At 41.3% G+C, this 18,562-nt stretch overlaps 1 protein-coding gene across 2 annotated transcripts in view; it reads right to left on the reverse strand.

Annotated features, from left to right (window-relative positions):
• Positions 1 to 18,562, reverse strand: part of Myo1d (myosin ID) — a 297,401-nt gene that overhangs the window by 212,679 nt on the left and 66,160 nt on the right. The window lies entirely within an intron of this gene.

An 18,562-nucleotide genomic window follows, 5' to 3' on the forward strand; every position in this document is an offset into this window, starting at 1 on the left:
GAGACAGGGTTTCTCTGTGTAGCCCTGACTGTCCTGGAACTCACTCTGTAGACCAGGCTGGCCTCGAACTCAGAAATCTGCCTGCCTCTGCCTCCCAAATGCTGGGATTAAAGGCGTGCGCCACCACACCTGCCTATAATCCCATCCCTTAAGAGGATGAGACAGGAGGCCTGCTTTGAGTCAAAGCCAATGAGTTTCAGTTTAGCTTGAACTACATACAGAGTGAGACTCTTTCTTAAACATAAACACAACACAACACAAACAAAAACGCAGACTATGTTTGGGTCAGTCATAGTAGCTTATGTTTATATTCAACTCTTGTAAGGATGAGGCAGGAGGATTACTGTGAGTTGGAGGCCAGCCTGGGGTACATGATGAAGCAGGTCCGGTAGGGCTGAAAAGCCAGGCAAAAGAAGGAACTTAACACTTTGAAGGCTGTGAATTTCCCCTTCCCAAATACAGAAGGTCAATTAAGAGAGAAACACTCACAGCTCTAGGAGGAAAAGAAATGGAAGTTAAATCAGGTGTTGAAATTTACTCTACTGGATTTTCAATTAAACAAGGCCTGTTCACATTTATTTCTTCTCCCTCTAGAAGCCTCACCAAATTGTCAGCAAGGAAATAGTCACAGTACACTCCACAGCAGAAGACTACACAGGAGACACTTCTGATATAAATCACACTGGTTTTTGTAGTGACTGCTTAGAATCCCATGGTGTAGATACAGCTTGATTTTTTCAGTGATCTTCCTTCCCTCCTTGGACTAGAGCAACGCTGCAGAAAACACCCTGGACACATAGCTTACAAACCAGCGGGAAGGACTCACAGGAATGGGACAACTGATTGAAAGTGTCTATATTTTTAAGGTATATAATATGATCCCATTTTTGTATGGGATCATATTTACATGTGTGTCTATCTCTGTATACATTTGATAAGAGTAGGTGTACACATGGCAAGATACCATAGAAAACATGATGTATTTATCCTTATATAATACAGTGGGGTAGTATGAATGGGGAATGAGGAGGCTGGTGAGAAGATGCCATAGGAACAAAGTAAAAACAGCACACATACAGTAGCCCACATCTATAAGCATGTACAAACCAGAGCCTAACTGTTTCTCTCAAGTGATTGTTACCAATACACTCCACCTGCCCAGAGGCACCGGCAAATACAGTCAGTTTTCAGCATCCATTGAAGCCTGGGTCTATGAGCCCTCACAAATAACAAAATCCTTGGATGTTTAAGTACCTTACATAAAATGTCCTAGATCTGTGGAACACTTTTGTACATACTTCTCCATATTTCATATAATCTGTAGGCTATAACAATTCTTCATGTAATTTATGTGCTATCTAAATAGCTGTTATATTTTTAATCTGCAGTTGCATGGATGTGAGGATACAACATCTGTGGGAATGGAGGGAAGATTGCATCTCACTTCCAGGAGCTGAGTGAAGAGTGCTCACACAGGCAAAATGCTGGTCCTCGGGTAGTCTGTCTATTTATAACCAAAGGGCAAGGAGAAATAACTAAGCATTTGGGACTGATAGGCAAAAATTTTAAACATCTCTTAAGATGGAAAGTTGTCAGCTATAATTAAGACTGGAAACAAACAAATATAGTCATTGTGAACAATAAATTAGAACAAAGATTTTTATCAAGAAGTTAGAATGTATTTAAATAAGAGTTATCAACCAGTGAGGTTTCCTGTCTGCTTTTTTATTGTGGTTTTCCCACTGACAGTCAAAACACTCGCTTTGGGGTCCTTCTCCTCTGGGCCTGAGTGCTCACATTACTAACAGCAGCAAGACCTTGGAAAAGTGACTTGACCTCCTTGTGTTTCAGCCTCTCCAGCTGTACAATGGTAATAATTATATCCCTCGGTTCCTCTGGCACTGAATAAATGGTTTTCCCCCTTTTCAAAAATGGCAATTAATTTTATTGCTCTATTACGTTATCCATGAAAGCGATGGTTATTTGCTTGTTTTGATACACGGTTTCTGGCAGCCCAGGTTGGCCTTGAAGTATGTAGCCAAGGTTGGTCTTCAATCTGTGATATTCCTGCCTCTATCTGAAGAGTTCTGGGATTGCAGGGAGATGTTGATTCTTTACCAAATGTTTTTATTTTTTATTAACACTACCCCTCCTCAATAGCCTCGATAGCCACAAGAATGAACTAAATGTCAATATGTCATTCATTGTCACAGCTATCAATCAACTGCACGTTACCAACAAGATCTCTATCTATACAGCTTACATTTAGGGACCCATAATTGTGAAGCTGGAGAGATGGCTCAGTGGTTAGGATTGTGTACAGCTCCTACAAAGGACCAGAGTTTAGTTTCCAGCACCCATGCCAAGTGACTCACAAGTGACTATAATTCTCAGTTCATGGGCTCCAATACCCTCCTTTAGCTCTCCAGCTGAGCAAACTCTCCCTTCAAGAACATACATATTTTAAGAAAATTCACAAAGAAATAAGAAGTAAGATTGACTACTCCAGTCTCTCTGATTGGATCTGCAAATACAGGCTCAGCAGCCATCATCAACGGACCAAGCAAGGGCAGGGGTTGTCAAAACACCCCATGTAGGAAAAAGGAAAAAGAAAAACAAGCACCAGGGTCTTAGTGGGAGTCACCTCATGAGCTCCATACTCTGACGTAGAAGCATCATAAGGCACTCTCTTGCTGGATAGTTCTTACAGCCACGAATGGGATAATTTCTGAAATTCTGGTATTAGTTCAAGTAAATATTTTGTTTAACTACATTCCTAAGCATCATTTTTTTCAAAATATAATCAAAACACACGCACAATAGCAGGGTGAGCACGGTGTGGTAGCTTATGTCAACAATCTTTGCTCCTGGGAGGCAGAGGCAGGAGATCAAGAGCAGCCTAGACTACATGGTGAGACCTTGTTTCAAGAAGGTATACAATGTGTAAGCCATTTGTTTAGAAACCACGTTATTTATGAATCATAATAGTGGTGTTATCTGTTGACTTGAAGGGCATTTCAGAGGCTCAACAAGATATGACATTAAATAAATGCTTCAGCAATTTGCAAGACTGATAGAAAGTTATGTTTGAAATTCTAAACTGGTTATCAAATGACTTTGAACTTGGTTAGGTCTCAAAATTACCACTAGATGGTGCCACTATCCACTGTAATATCATGTGCAATTTCAGAAGTACAGGGGAACAGAAAAGTAATGCAGTCGGTCCTTTCGGGGCTTCCTTTGGGGAGGATCTGCAGTAATTACACGAGAAAGTGAATAAGAGATACCCTGTTCCAAAGGAACAATGAAAGTATTTTCTATGATCTTTGTGTGCAAACCTGTTATAATAAACTGTCTATGTATACTAGAAAGGGTGTAACTCTAGATATCAAAATGGGAAAAGAATAAGAAAATACTGTAGATAAAGTGTTAACAACAGAGAATAAGGGAAAGACCATAAAACCATGTGTTATAGTAGCAAATATTGCCGAAAAACTCCTTCAAGTGAGGAATCCTAAAATCGTAGACAAACTGTTTCAGCCACATAGGGTCCCACCCCCTTACTTGACTCCCAACAAGCAATGCCACCCCCGTGCATGAGCACCTCTCTCTCCCCTCACCTCTCTCGGCCTTTGTCTCCATGGTCTTGTCACTGTTTCCCTTCACTCTGGTCCCCTTCTCACCCTACACTGGGAAGATTCCCCCGTGTTCTTCCAAAGTCTAAGAACCAGTTTCTCATAGACACACTTATATATGTGTGTACCTTTAAATTAAATTAAAATTAGCTAGACATGGCACCCTCTTGCAATCCCAGGTCTTGGGAATTGGAGACAGGAGGATCAGGAGTTCTGGGTCATAGTGAGTTTGAGGGCAGCCTGGGTTACATGAAACTGCATCTCAAAAGCCAAAAGCAATCAACCAAAGATAGCTTAACTGTCATAGTCTCTAAAACTTCAGAAAATATTTATTGAAACAACTAGATATTTTCATTGACTTCTAAATGAAACAAAAGTTCTAAAACATTTTAAATTCACATGTAGCAATGGAGAGGATATTAAAGACAATGCTGTTGGAAGACAAATGTACAATACTCATAGGCTCTGAGACACATGGTTAAAAGTATTCTAGTGCAACTCATCACATCACTTGTATATAGGACCATCGGTAGCAGTCAGTCAAGATGTAACAGCTCCTTCAGACCAGTCTCAGCAGACCATGTACACAGCCTACAGACAAGGCGTGTGCACAGGAGTGTGAGTGCATGCAGAGGAGGAAGGTGGCTGAGCTGAGCAGAGCAGGAGGCCACGCCCTGTGTTCACGGAGTAGACTTGGCTGCAGGATAGTCTCTGGAAGCCTGGTGGAGTAAGCGTAAACTGGATGTGTCTGGACACACAGTAAGTTGTAGTTAAAGAGAGCAATAAGATCCTAACGAAGGGTGGGCAGTAGAAATTAAAGATGGAAACATCTTAAATACTTTAAGGGGAAATAGAATAGAATATGAAAACACCAAATATTAGAGATAAATTTTATTGAATTTTAAGTTGAGTATAAGACAAAGATGGAGTTATTTCTGATCAGATCCTCCCTGACTCCCTTGCTGCTTTCTTGACTTTTCACAGACTTACTCTACAGCCCAAGCCAGCCTAGCACGCACTAGTAACCCAGGAAGTCCTCCGTCTTCTGCCATAGTTTCCTGAGGGCTGGCTTTACAAAGTGAGCCACCACAACTGGCTTTGGATTGTATTTCACAGGTACTCCTGTGGCTTCTAAGTCAGATTCACTCACTTACAATTCACCGGTGCTCTTGCTTGACTTCATCAAGTCCATGGAATGAATCATCTATAATCAGAAGGAAAATTCTCTGTGTGTATTTAATAAAAATCTTTATTCATGAGCACTTTTCATTTGTTTTATGAGGAATAAAGGCATTCTGGAATAATGGTGCTTAATCATAACTGACTTGGCCTGTCTTCTTCCCTTTCCAGTGCAAATGTTCTCAGGGGAGTGTCCCATCTATGACCAGGCATGCTTCTTTTCTTCATCCCGATCCCCTCTGCCAGCTCCAGTCTGGGTCCACTCCCGTACATCAGTGCACTGTCCAACTTCCTGCAGTGATTCCTCATGAATTCAACTTACTGTTAGGGCTCCGACATCACAGTTTCTCTCTCGGCAGCATTTGCCACAGAGTCCTACTACTGCCTTAACACTATCTTTTCTTGGCTTCTGTGAGCTCACATTTGCTGGGGTTTCTTCCTATTTCTCTGGTTTTCTTTTTCAGTTTCCTTTGCTGCCTTGTCTTTTTCTATTTATCTCGAAACATTCAAGTTCTCTGGGATTGGGTTTAGGACCACCCTCAAACACCAACCAAGGAACGCCTATCCAAGGATGACAACAGAAGAATACCTTGGCTCTCTGAAATCATCAATAAGAACAGACAAAACCACAAGAGAAAGTATTATCAACCATGAAATAAAGCCACGACTTTGAGCCACTGCATAGAAAGGCTGTGGGTGCCAGAAATGGTGACATAGCCCTGTGATTCTAGAACTTGGGGGGGGGGGGCTGAAGCAGGATGATTGCCAGTCTTATCTACATAATGAGTTTCAGACCAGCCAGGGGTAGATAGACTGTGTTGCCTTCTTAAAAAATAAATAAATAAAAAGGAAAAAAGAAAATCGAATGCTCTGAGAACAGACCTAGCCTGAGAGGATGCTGATAGAGACTGGTGCCTTCCCCTGTTGTCTCAGCACTGGAGAACGTGCTCCAAAAGTAGGCAATAGTTCCTAAACAGCTAAACAAAAAAAAAAAAATCTCTTGCTAAGAATGGCAGGGTCACAGTATGCAGGTGGCTTCAGAACAAACTTAGTCCCATTAATTAATTACATACTTCTGAAAGGAGGGAATAAATGAATATAAGAATAAAAATGTTTTTATTTGAATGGTATAAGCAAAGGAGAATAAAATGGGCAAAATTTTTGTACAGATATTTTTCTATAGAAATAAAGTAGATATGTAGCTTTTTAAAAGACAAAAGGAATGAGAACAGGTAATGGGAGATGAAATGGCTAGAATTCATTATATATATGTGTGAAATTACCAAACCAAGGAAAAAGTCTTTATAAAAATAAATAAAAGGGAGAACGAATACCAGGCAAATAGACAAGGATGAGGGGAAAATGTTTTAGATAGAGTGAGATGTAAAACGATAGAATTAAAGTATGATAAAGAAACTCAGAACTGGAATAAGACTGCCAATCGATCACTTGTTGGTGCCCCAGACAGCTTAACTACCTGGTAATGGTAATGCCTGAAAACAATGAATACGCAACAACAACAAAAATCAGTAACTGCAGACGCTGGTGTCTAATGCACACAAAATGCATGAATTATGAACTCTAGTAACAAGGGACCCTTCCAGTGACCACATCTCCCACCAGAATGCCTCTGGCTGGCTCTGACTCTGGTGACTGCTGAATGTCCAGAACCTGAGGTGTGACCTGTTAGCCTCTGTCCATCTCCGGGCATCTGCTACAGAGCTGGCACCCACTCGCTGTCCTTCCCCCACCAGGATGTGGATGCAGTGGCTCGAGATCCTCCTACCCACTGTCTGTGAGTGAATTCTGCCTCTGGACATTGGTGTCATCACTTAGAGCTGGACCGTTCAGTTATTAGATTCATTTTCTGTGAGTTCTCTCCCGAGTTTTCATAGGTGAACAATGAACTGTGCATTTGAAAATGAAAAAAAAAAAAAAAAAGACAATACCTGGTAGAAAAATAGATAGCAGCTTGGGAAAACCAAAAAGCACAAGGCATCAGTGTGGGGGACTGAACTGCTTGAACTGTGTTCCCCAAACAGCATAGTAGGAAGCCCTAACCTTCTTGTGATGCAACCTTATTGGGAAACAGGGCTTCTGCAGATGTAATCAAGATGAGCTCGTTAGGATACACTCTAACACAAAACTTTAAAGAAGGGGAAATGTCACATGTGGACACATATAGCCATGTGAGGCAGCACAGGTCAAGGAAACGAATTCCATTTACCCCCTCAAGAAGCTAGAAGAGCCCCTAAAAGGCTGTTATGTTAGAGAGAGCTTGGTTCTGCTCTAACCTTGATTTTTGAACTTCTTGTCTTGGGACTGTGGACAATAAATTCCATAGCAACCTGAGAAATACGGTTTTATCAAAATGAATTCCATGAAGATGTTATCTTTAAGCTTTCTTAGAAAAAAATTCAATCATGTCAGTAAGATATACTTCTATCATCAAGTGACTTGGCAGCAAATGGTGTTGCAAGACCTTGAAGTCCTGGGCGTGGCCGATCCCTCCCACAGGCACGGTTGTGACTACTCTCGCTCCTCATCTACTCTCCACATTCCACCAAGCGTAACCTGAAAATATACAGTGACTAGAAGTGTCTAGTCTTCAATCATTTCAGTGAGAAGCCACACCCACTGAGTGCGACAGATGGAGGCATGACTGATGCAGACTAACAAAGGGGAACTGCACCATCTGAAATGCAAATCTTTCAGCACACCTGCAAGTGTTACCAGGACCTGTGACTAAGTCAATAAGAAACTACAACCCAATCCAGGCTGGGTGATCAATAGCCCAAACCCTTCAGGAATGTAAGTAAAGGCCACTCCCCCAGATAAAGGACCAAGACTCACTGACATGCTTGCCGAGAACAGAGGAAATACAGACGGGTAGTAGAAGAAAGAAGTTATAATGCCAGCTTATGATCATGTGATCAGTAACAGTATAATAGTCATGAATGTTTTTGTCCTATTAACAATATTCTTGTTCATACACTAAATAGAAATGTGCAGTCTTTTTCTTTTTATCACTGTAAATAGAAGGTTTTTATGTAACACTGATTGAGATCATATTAGAGGTTATATATTGGTAAACCTATATCATGATATTCATGTTAAGGGACATTAAAGGATTAAACATTCCTAAAAGGACTTTTCTGCCAAAGATCTTAGAAGCCCGGAAGAATGCAGTTTAAGCTCTGGCAGAGCAAGGACTGGGTGTTATACTCCTGGGTTTGATTTTGCTTTGATGTGACTGTTCACTGCTATGGCCATGTCTTTTCTCTTTTGGAATAAAAATCTCTACTTGGTGCCACAATACTTGAATGAATATTTATATGAGCTTACCACTAAGAGACTTGTGACTTTTATGGAAACTCCCAGGAATCTACAAGGGTAAGCCTAGCTAAGACTGTTAGCATTGGAGGACAGATTCAAAGCCTAAACTGGTCATCTTCTGTAATCAGGCAAGACTTCCAGTGGAGGGACTGGGACACCAACTCAGCCACAAAACCTTTAATCTACAATTTTTCCTGCCTTCAAGATGTGTTGAGGTCAAGGTAGTGAAGAAATTGTGGGTGTGGCTACCAAAGACTGGTCCAGCTTGAGACACATACCACAAGAGGGAGTCCACCCTTGACACTGCCTGGAGGGCCAGAACCCAGAGGCTAGATAGCTCAGAGACCTAGGATAAGAAATGATTTCTAAAGGTATTCTGTTAAACTCAGAGATTGGTGCCTAGCTCAGTTGTCACCAGAGGCTTCACCTAGCAACTGATAGAAACAGATGCAGAAACTCATAGCCAAACATTAAGTGGGGCTCAGGGAATCCTGCAAAAGAGGGGAGGAAAGACTGTAGGGGCCAGAGGGTTAAGAACACTACAAGAAAACCCACAGAATCAAACAACCTGGGCTCACAGGTGAGGTGGAACTAACAACCAGGGCAGCTGTATAGGACTGACCTGGCCCTCTGCCTACACACTACAGTTTTGTAGTTTGGTCATCTTGTGGCACTCCTAACAGTGGCAGCAGGGGCTGTCTCTTATTCTTTTACCTGCTTTAGGGACCCTTTTTTCCTAATGGTTTGCCTTGTCCAGTGTCAATATGAGGGGAGGTGCCTGGTCTTACTGCAACTTTATATGTCACACTGGTTTATATCCATGGGAGACCTTCCCCTTTCTGAAGAGAAATGGAGGAGTAGATGGGGGCGGGGTGCAGGAGACGAGGAGGGAGGGGAAACTGGAATCAGGATATAGGAAGAAAAAGGGGAGGGGGAGAGTTGAGAGACTTGTAGCTTTTAAAGAACTTGAATTTTTAAAGATTTGGGGAATTTTAAAAGTAGATTTTATTTGGATTATGAAATAAACTTGAGACACAGAGAAAAAACAAGCAGGTTAGAACTGAAATTGGAGGAACTATGTACTGTGGAGGGGAGAGGAAGGAAACAGTCTCATGTGCACTTCCTAATAGTCCACCGGGATACCAAGAAGGAATAATACCCAGATGTAGGCATGCAAATACTACTCTTACCTAACAGGCTGCAAGGCCCCATGAAAATGAGCTGAAGTCGTCATAGACTAAAAGAACCACAGAATCCAGAGCATCTTGTAGAGCCACGCGTAGGGAAGTGCTCAAAGAATGACAGTTTTACTGGCCCCTGCCTGGGACCACCTGAGAAACTGCCATGACAAGAAATGATGCCAGTGACAGAGTTTAATTCACTGAACACAGTAAACACCTGACCGACAACTAAAGACATGAACAAGGCAGGAGATGCGACTCCTTACAGGACAATGTCAAAGCATACACATAGAGGGCACAATGTTAGATCAGTGGATGCTGAAACCAGCAGTTACAGTATGACAAAGGACAGGGTTCTTACAGAGCCTCAGAGTAACTCCCTTCAGATTAATTCTTAATTACAAAGGGAAAGATGAAAACTTAATAGCAGAGGAAGTTTATAAACACTTAAGACAAGTTATTAAAATTAGAATCACCAATACTAGAAAAAATGGTATGTGACTGTGATGGTTAATTCCATTATCAACTTGGACTGGGCCACAGGGTACCCGAAGGTTTAACTAAAATGGCATTTTGGGTATGTATGTATGGGCATTTCCAGATGAAGCTAGCCTTCTAATCATTAGTGGCTGATTTAAAGCACTTTCCTTCCCCAGCCTGTTGAAGATCTGAAGAGAATAAGACACTACTCAAAACAACAATAAAACCATTTTTTTCCCTCTTGTCTCTGAGCTGGGACACCAGATTTCTGCCTTTGGGTTTAGACTGGACCTGATACCATCAGTTCTCTTGGTTCTCAGACCTTCAGTCTCAGGCTGAAAACTGTGTTCCTATCTTTCCTAGGTCTCCTGTCTGCTAGCTGCAGACCACAGACTTCCCAGTCTCTGTAATGCACAAGTGGATACCTTCCAGTAAATCTCTCTCAATCTCAGTTTCTCTCACATATACCTTTCACATCTGATTGGTTCTCTCTCACCAGAGAACCTAGGTTAATTCATACTTGGGAAACAAGAGCAGTTCTGGAAGAAGTTTTAAAATGTGAGAGTTTTCTGAGCTGCTGTGAAGTTTTTACAACAGGTCCTCTAATCTGATTGAAGGCTCTGCTACAGATGGTAAAGACAGAGTTCATAGACTAGCGACAAGATGCGCACAGCAAGGCCATGGCACACTCTTTGTCAGCCGTTTATAAGAAGCAGCAGCTGGGCATGTATGTGTATGTGCATGGTACTCCTGAACAGTTTTAGAAATCCAGAAAATGTGCCACACATTGCTGGGCAAGGCAGTGAGAGAAGAGAGTGAGCTCAGAGATCCCAGCTGGGCTGAAGGGCTGTGCACCTGGCCTAAGGAGACTCCTGAGCAGCCCCAAGGCCGAGGACCCAGAGGGGAGCAGGGCTCCCTGCTCACATACAGGGAAGAAGGCACAGTGGTGGATGCAGCAGCCCTCAACCTGAACCTCATCCAGAGCGATGAAGGCTGACACTAGAGATTTACAAAAAATAACTGCAGAGGGCCTGCTTGAGAAACCCACAGGGCTGGATGGCATTCTGGAGTATAGGGCCTTAAGGGAGTGTGAGAGGTCAATGCAGGGCACACCTCCAGTTTGAATCAGAGTACGGGGAAATTGCTTTTAGGGCATTACTGGAATGACGGATAAAATATGAACATCAGCTAAGAGTTAGACACTGATTTGTGACAAATCATTTTCCTGATTTCCATCACTGCACCGTGGTGAAGAGAACATTCTTGTTTTTAGGAAACACACCTCGAATTATTCAATGGATCATAATCTCTCCAATATGCTCTTCAATAATAAAAAAATAATTATATGCTACATAAAAATATAAAAAGAGAAGCTTAGACACTGAGGAAAATACAAAATAAAACTGGTGAGGGATTAAAGATATTTGTTTTCTATACTATACTTTCTATAAATCTGAAATTAAAGGATGAAAATTACAAATCTAAATTCTAAGCCTCTTTGTTTTGCAAATTGAAATATCTATAGTTGTGACACGGTGATATAAACTAGTCAAAGACTGAAATGATAGAAAAGATAGACAGGGGAAAGTATTTCTCTCGCATATTCCTACAGCTTTCCTTGTTAGAGGTAACTGGTGCTGCAGCACTCCTGTGAGCTTCTCTGCAATCGTTTATGCACACACAACTTTATGGGGGGTCTTAAAGCATTATCAGTTTGTGTGTAAGTGTATAATGTGTGTGGGTGAATGCATGTCACAGCAACATATCACCAGCTCTTTCCCGCTCTTTGGTTCTGGGGATTAACCTCAGGTGTCAGGCTTGAACTGCAGGCTCCAAATGCTTTTATCTGTTGTGCTAGCTCACCACCCGGTAATGCTTTTGTTTTTGTTTTTGTTTTTGTTTTGTTTTGTTTTTTAAACATAAACACTTTTTCCCTAATTAAAACATTTATCATGGCAAAAGTCTCATATAAGCAGATAGATAAAAGTCTCAGTTTTAAAGGACTGAACAGTATTGAGTTCATCCCTTGGACATTCACAATGTTAACCAACACTTGTTACTGTGGACAAAGTATAAATATGTGGTATTTATTTTACTATGAGCATATATGCTTGTGTACCTGTATAACAGACTTCTACAATGAAAAATGCTTGGTTAAATGCTACTTGCAGGAGCTGGAGAGACAGCTTGCTGTTCTTACACAGAACTTGGACCCCTTTGTTCGCCTGCGCATACAGAGCTTACTGGGGCGACTGGCCACTTTAGTGAGGCTCAGTTCACCTTCCCAATTCATCACCTTCGTAGATGAATACTTCTCTCAAAGACAAAAGCATCTTTTTTTTTTCTATTTCTTCTGTCAAATCATGGATTCGCACATCAGAGTCACTTAGTTGATCAACTTTGTAGGACTATTGGAAAAAGACGGGGTATTCAAGTCACAGCCCTGGGGCCTGGGGCCCTGGCCTTGAATCCTAATCACTGACTGTGTGCATTCATATATACCTGAATAGTCAGTAAGTGCCCAGGAGCCTGGCACTCAAGGCAGAGCTTGAGTTGGGAGAAAATAAAACCTATGCTACACTGTTCCACACTTTATGTAAACCGACAGTGCCACGTAGGAAGCACAATAATTGGGTTTAAAATTTAGCTATTTTAGAAACTAATCTTTTGTTCTACTCTCCCCTCCACATGTCCTCAATCACATGGTTTCAGAAATTATTTGAGGCAATAATAGAGACAGAAAGAATGCCACAGCTTAGAGAAGGAAACCTAGCCCAGATTTAAAAGTGGGGTTCAACAAAGTTCCTCATAATCATGCTATCTGGCATTTGAGTTATTTGTAATATAGTTGGCCACACAGGGACTTCTTGATTTCAATTATCTTAAAATCACTTTGACCTGGATGGTTTATTTTTATCCTCTATTGTCACAGAAGCCTGCGACTGACATGTATGAGAACCCTTGCTAGGTGTATCATACCTGTAGAGCCCAGGAGTGTTCCTGGGCCACTGATGGCATAGAAAAGCAGTACTGACAAAGTCCCCTCTGCAGGGCGGCCATGGGCTAGCACTAACTAGCTCTGAGCCTCATAATTTCATGTGAACAGTAGAACAATAATAGTAGTGTGGTTATCAGGTCTCTATTGTTGCTAACAAATGTAGTCATGACACATAAATAAAGAAAAAGCTTATCCTGGCTTTAAACTTTGGAGCTTTCAGCCTATGACTGGGTAGCCCTTATTGCTTCAGGCCCTTGGTAAGCAGCACACAACGGTGGCAGTGTGCGGCCGAACAAAAATCTCATTTCAAGGGCAGGGAGCAAAAGATGATAAGAACAGATCTGGGGGTTCCATAATCTCAAGGGCATATTCCCAGTAGCCTAAAGATCACTTGTTACATCCTAGCTCTTAAAGCTTCTACCTCCTGATAAGGGAGGGACCCTAGTTTTACTACAAGGGCTTCTGGTGGACATTTTACTACTATGTATTGTGTGGCATGACAGTGTATTAGATGTAACCCCAGCACACAGGAGGCTGAAGCAGAAGGATCAAGAGTTTGAGATTAGCCTGGCCTAAAATAGCAAGTACAAGGGTAATCCTGCTGGGTACAGTGAGACCTGTCTAAAAAAACCAGTAACAAAACACCATCCAACCTACAGCATGCAATCACCTCACAATATCCTTACAATAAATGAGATGTCCCCCATGACATCCTCAGCACACTATTGGTGCAAACTAAGAGCATAATTATACTAATTACTACTTTTATCAGTAGCGTTCCTGTAAGTCTTTTAAATGTTCTTATTGCTGTCTTTGCTTTTGTTTGTACTCATGTTTGTTCATCCAATTACTCTTGGTCAGCACTCATGCTCCAAGCTTTCTGGGCCATGAGTAATAAAGAACTGACCCATTTTTGCCTTATCGCAAGTAAGAAGGAGAATAGACACCAAACAGGGCTCCAGAAGAGGCAACCAAATGTGCACTGCCCTCGTGGAGGGAGGGACCAAGTTTCTGAGGGATCCAGAGCAGGACAGGTGATGACCATGTCCCAAAAGAGGCAGGATGCTGAGAAAGGAGGGGCTGGGCAGGAAGAGGATGCTGGGAAAGGAGGGACTGACATATATGAGGCCTTAAAGCCATCTGAGGGGCCTAGGAATGAATCTGGAGCAGAAGTCTGTGATGGATCATCTCTGCTTTGGTATAAGGGACTGACTGTCTGCCTGTAATCCCAGAACTTGGGGCAGAAGTTTCACTGGCTAGCTAGACAGCCTGCCTAGCCAATCAGCAAGAACTGTCTTAAAACAACAAAGTGAAACTGCTTAAAAGTTCATAGAATAAGCAACTGTGGAATGTTCCACGTTAAATAGGATATCTATATTACCCATCACCCAAGGTTCAGAGAACACTGTAAAGAGAGGAAGAATGCGTAGTGGCGCACGCCTTTAATCCCAGCACTTGGGAGGCAGAGGCAGGTGGATTTCTGAGTTTGAGGCCAGCCTGGTCTACAAAGTGAGTTCCAGGACAGCCAGGGCTATACAGAGAAACCCTGTCTCGAAAAAAAAAAAAAAAAAGAGAGAGAGAGAGAGAGAGAGGAAGAATGTGAGAGCTGTGTCTTCTAGATAGGACATAGCTGATGCATGCATGAACTCTCTGTAGCTGCAGTAATTTACATGAGATCTGCACAGAAGCAGTCTTCTTAACATCTTTTAATAGAAGGGAGAAGAGCTCGTAAGGCTATACTTCTGACTACTGACAGTTAATGGTGGCTGGAGAATGGGTGTCACTTTGGTGGAATAGTCACTGATAAGTGAAGAAGCTCTCACTCCTGCTCCTGCTGGAAGCCCTAATTAAACTCAGTGGGTCACATGCACAAAAGACATGAAAGTAGGAGGGGCCTTGCTGAGAAGAAAGGCTCCAGTGGGGAGAGTAAGGCAGGGTGATGGGATGAAGGGGACTAAAATTCATTATATGTATGCATGCAAAGAATAAAAAAAGCAACAACAACAACAGAGTTCCAGGTCACCTGCAGTGCTGGCTGGCTGTCATTGAAGAGATTTTTGCTTCTGGGCTGTGGATATAGCTTTAGTTGAAGGAGGGAGGTCAGGCTGAAGCATATACAGTGTTTCCATGCCGGGCATGTCCATGGGATACGTGGAACCTCACAGTGCTCACTGTATGCCAATGCAATTCCTTTGATGCCAGCAGCCCTTAGGAAATCAGAATGCTGGTAGTACCCCTGGGTGAAATATTAATAGCTGTTCATTGGGGCCTCTGCATAATGACTGAGCATTTTGGAATAAAGTTTTGCAGGCAAAGAGAAGAGGGCTAAAGTCACAGAGGATTAAAGAATATATAAAAGATAAAAGACTTTACCATCACTACTGTGCAAAGAGTTTCCATCTTTAAATGATATTTGAGGTAAGTTACACAGATTTGCTCCTATATCAGAACTAAGTTTCCTTAGAGCAGGGGAGAGCCAGATAGGCTGTTGTACTTACTTTTCCTAGTGCCTGCATTGAGAGCCAGGGAACCACAGAGCAGAGACCTGAAGCCATGGAGAGATTCATGACTACCTTGACATAGTAAATGGGCTTGTATTCAGACTGCTGAAATCAACACAGAGGCAAACATGATTTGGACCATCTAGTCCTTGGCTTTACCAGCTGGCCCATCTCTTCTTATGAAAACAACCAAGAGTTTTCTATACTCGGGAAGAGCAGACATCAGGAAGCAAACTAAGAGAGCAAGAATGTGGTGGCAAAGAAAAGAGTCAAACTAAAAACAGATCAAATAGACCAGGAAATGGAAAAAAAATAATTTCTCCCACTTTTTCTTCTAGTTCTTCTAGAGGAAATCAAATCTTTTTTATTGTTAGGTCAAATTGAGGAAGGGATTTCTGTAGGTGGGTCAGCTGCCAGCTGAAGACAAATACTATACAGCGTTAGCTTTTTTGTTGCAGTGCCCTTGTAGCTTTCTGAGCTAAGAAGAAAGCTCAACCTTGCTCACCAAAGCCATGGCCAGCATCTTTAATGCCTATTAACACGACATTACACAAAGGGAAAGTGCAGGACTACATATAAATAGCATTAGTTTCAAATCTTTAAACAAGTCCTACCAGCCTCTGTGAATAACAATTAAAACTAGACAATGACTGAATGACTAAAAGTTTTAGCATCCTTATTTTTAAAGCTCAGGAAATAGTCTGTCTTAAGTTTTTGCTTATATAATTCCTCTAAGTTTAAAAAGTCAAGGGTTTGGCCAGTGTATCTGGCAGAGCCAGGCTGAGAATTCGGCTGGCTCACTGCGTATGTGGTGGGGCCAGAGTGAGGATTCCATCACTGCACTGGGGTGTCCAGCAGGCCCAGGGTCTAGGCTGTGGTCTGTATGCATGCTGGGGAAATTAGTTACATAAAGGAAGACTGAGTAAAGAAAATGTTGAGGATAATGGAAGCCAGGCTTTGTTACTCCATACTGCAGAAGAAAATTACAGACATGGGAGCGTAAAGAATTCATATGATACTGGAATGAAATGTGAGATACTAATAGATGTTTAATGTAGACAAACATCTCATGATCTCATGATATTCAGAGGACCTCCAAGAACACTGTGGATATCCGAATTCAAAGATGCTCACATTCTTATACAAAATGGTATATGTAATGCATAACCAATGAATATGTTTCCATATACCTTAAGTCATCTTTATATTACTTATAATAACTAATATAATGCCAGCATACCACTTCATTTGCATAGGTTCAGTATGGTACACTATAAACTCAAGTTTTGGTTCTTGGCGCTTTCTGAACCATCTTATTTTTCAAATATTTTCCATTTGCAGTTGGTTGAATCGACCCACAGACAAGGAGAGCTGACCATGAGTACACCCTGCCCATTCTCCAGGTCTGTTTCATGAGGAGCCTAAGAGTAGTAACATGCCAAGGACAATCACACCTACCACTCAGGTCCTTATTTCCACTAAGCTACACTCATCCATAGCTCTACTAATTTTTGTTCTCAGTCTTGCAAGTATGGTCTATAGACTTTATGCTGACTAACCTTAAAGAACACACACAAGCACTAATTATAAGGGAGTAAGACTAAACAGCAGTGAACAGGCAATGCTGGACATCATATGTGAAGAAACAGCTTCTGTCCTGTGGGCAGTCTGGTCACTTGTTAAACATCTAATATGTGGGTACCTCTGCATTTCTCCCATACAGACTTTGCTGATAAGGTCCTTCTTCCACTGTGTACTAGAACAGTATACTAATAACTGGAGGCAGACACAAATGGTTTCAGTTGTTGTGCACAGAAAAATATTTCTCAAAATTTTAACTGAGCAATGCAAATCTATTCTTACAATGCTGGGGTCAAAAGTTCAAAACCAAGTGTTAGCAGTGCCTGCGCTGCTTATCAAGGCTGCAAGATAACATCCATCCTGCCTTTCCTAGGTCCTAACGGCCACCTGCATTGCAGGTCCCTTCTCCATTCCTCTCCTCTGTCCTCTGGTTTTCCTGACTATCCCTAAACTTTATTCTTAGTATAAGGTATTGGAAAATACTTTTTCCTGGGGGAAAAACATGGCAATCAAGTAGTCTGGTATTTTTCCTTTCCTCAAATTCTGTTTAAAATATAAAAAGATCATTTAGAGAAGAAAAATCTTTTTCATTGTTGACAATTTGTGTCAGGAGTTAGCTTTGAGTTTAAAAAAAAAACAACTTTCACATTTATAAAATCTCAAACTTAAAACCTGTAAGAAAAACTTTAAGAAATAAATTCCCAAGTATTCTTCACTCTGACGATTCTGCCCATTGTGTTTTCATAAACACTGCTATCACATATTTGTGTACACATCCATATAAGCACATACAAAATCATTATAATATATTGCTAAAATAGACTAATTGACTTCAACCATAGAATTTATATATCATGGTATTCTTCAAATGATACATAGTTCTAGTTACAAAAGATAACAGATATTGCAAACCTCAAATGTTTTGGTTTTGCTTGCTTTTCAATTGTTGGGTATATCATATTATTACATGTTAATCTAATTATCAAACAGAGATACCAGGGAGAGTCAGAGATCTAAGGAAGAAACCAGGGAGGCAGACAGGTAAGTGAGAGACAGGAAGTATGTCATGTGGGGCATGGTGGAGACCTGGACCAGCATGTTCCCTGTAGGAACGAAGCAGCAAGGTTTACTGGCAGATGGCTCTTATTCTAAAAAACATGAGTTGTGCCAGAAATTCTGATTTTTTAAAGAGAAACTGAAAACATATATCTTTTAAAGGGATATTATTTGGTCTGAAACTGAAGTTTAAACCATATAAAGCTGGCTTAAGGGAAAAAAGGCCAGCTTGCATACAGGCCAGCACACCACCAGCTAACAGGTGTAATAACAGTCCCCATTTAATTCGTGGCTGTGACTCATCAGAGTTCCACATGTAAATAGGTGTGCAAAACAATGAGAAAATGACCCTGCCCCAAGGATCCTGGAGTCAATTCTCCTGCAAAGGAAGTGATGCAACAGCAACGACGATGCTCTGCTGTTGTGACTGATGGAGTCCACACGGCAAAACAACATCTGCAAAACAGAGCTCTTAAAGGAACCTTCCAGACGATTCCCACTTATAAAGAATCTGCTTCAAAGTAATTACTAAGAAGTTTGTAATGGTTCAAAAAAAAAAAAAAAAAAAAAAAAAAAAAAAAAAGGACTTTTGGAATAAAAATCAGATTTGTAACC

This window comes from Mus caroli, chromosome 11, assembly GCF_900094665.2.
Source record: "Mus caroli chromosome 11, CAROLI_EIJ_v1.1, whole genome shotgun sequence".
Classification (NCBI taxonomy): domain Eukaryota; kingdom Metazoa; phylum Chordata; class Mammalia; order Rodentia; family Muridae; genus Mus; species Mus caroli.